Source organism: Otolemur garnettii, unplaced genomic scaffold, assembly GCF_000181295.1.
Source record: "Otolemur garnettii isolate 467f Iridium unplaced genomic scaffold, OtoGar3 scaffold00133, whole genome shotgun sequence".
In the NCBI taxonomy this organism is placed as follows: domain Eukaryota; kingdom Metazoa; phylum Chordata; class Mammalia; order Primates; family Galagidae; genus Otolemur; species Otolemur garnettii.
This window is the reverse complement of record NW_003852528.1, coordinates 2,633,498-2,635,215: the sequence shown is the minus strand read 5'-3', so window position 1 is coordinate 2,635,215 and position 1,718 is coordinate 2,633,498.

The following is a 1,718-nucleotide window of genomic DNA, read 5'->3' as shown; positions in this document are numbered from 1 at the left end:
GCTATTTTTTGGTTGCAGCCGTCATTGTTGTTTGGCGGGTCCGGGCTGGGGATTCGAACCCGACACCTTAGGTGTACGTGGCTGGCGCCTTAGCCCGTTGAGCTATAGGCGCCGAGCCTGGAGTGTGAATTTGCATCTCACTGCTCATATCTTTTGAATCAGCAAATCCACTTCTGGGATTATTTAAATATGTGCCTGTTTATTTACATACTTTTGGCCTTTTACTCTCAGACAATAATGACCAAGATAAAGTCTGTGCAAAAGCCTGCGGAGCAGATACGCAGTTCTCCACTAGGGGGCGCTGCCCAGAGCCATCGGGCCACGTGGAGAACGGGACAAAATGCTCAGGAAATCGGGGATCACAACCACAAAGCTCCTCCCAGGGAAGCGAAGACCTACAGCCAGGATGCAGGTGCAGGGTGGTGGGAGCTTCGGGCGCCTCCACTTCCCAATTCACCCACTCATCTAATCCCATCCCAGGAGCCCTCCTAGGACCTCCCAGGACCCCTGGAGGCAGGACTGCTCAGGAGGCCAGCAACCCTGACACCCCTGCACCTCTGGCTGAATGTCTACCCTGCTGGCCCCTCCCAAGAAGGTGCTCTGGCCGAGGTGAGGGTGGGGATGATGGGAGATTCCAGCAGCCTGTGTGGGTGGATGGGGCTGTCCCTGGGTCATCTTCTACTGGGCCTCAGGCCTCAAATTCCAGTCATTGTTCTGTTCCCTTGGCCAGCTGCTGTGGTGGCCAGGATGGGGCTGGCAGGTGTGAGTGCCCAGCCCGCTTCCTGAGGGGCTTTGGGGTACCCACTGAAGCCTGCTACCCTGCAGTCACAGCATGGGGTAGGGGTGGGGGGTTGGAGCTTCTCAGAGCCTCATCTCAGGGCCTACCTAGGCCGGGAATGAGGAAGGGTAAGCAGCCAGGGCAGCAAGGGGCCGAGGCCTGGCTCAGGCTGGTCACTGGCTGGTATGGCCACAGCTGCAGTCTGAGGAGTGGTCCAGTCTCTCTCCTGCCCACCTCTCCAGCAAGGACACTGAGGAAACTGTCTGCTGAACCCTCAGCCCACCCTGGAGCCTGGCTGGTCTGTGTGTGTGTGGGAGGGGGGTCTCCAAAGTTCTCCACTGGTCCTGCCCCAGCCCCAGCTCTCTCTGCCTATGACCCCTCTAGAGTGGCCCCCAGTCCTACCTCAGTTGGTCCTGGACCCCACTGCTGAGAACACAGATGGCCAGTCAGTCTGCCTGCTGCTGAGAGGGGACTGGAGGGCCTGCTGGGTGGGGCGGGCTGGGCTGGTGGCCACGTGGAGACACAGGGTATTTTTAGCCTCTGTCTGCATCGTTTGGGAGCGTCAGGCGGGAAGGGAAGAGATGGGGGCAGGAGTGAGGTGCTGGCTCCACAGACTGTCCACTCAGCCCATGCTGGTCATGTCACGTGACAGCCCAGGACAGACAAGAGGAAGGCTCTAGAGCTGGAAGGCACTTTAGCCCTCTCCGCTGCCGTTGGGTTGACCTGGGTGTGGGGTCAGCTGCCCTACCTCTGTTTCTCATCTAGGGGCAAAGGAACCTGGTCTGAGGACTTGGGGGTCACAGAGGGCCCCAGCTCAGGGCCTGATGCCAACAGGTGATACCTCATTGTTGGGGGGCTGGTACCTGTGTTCCCCTTGTTCCTCTGTTAAGTAGGAATTATCATGAATAATAGGCAGGTTGGTCAGCAAAATCTTTCAAAG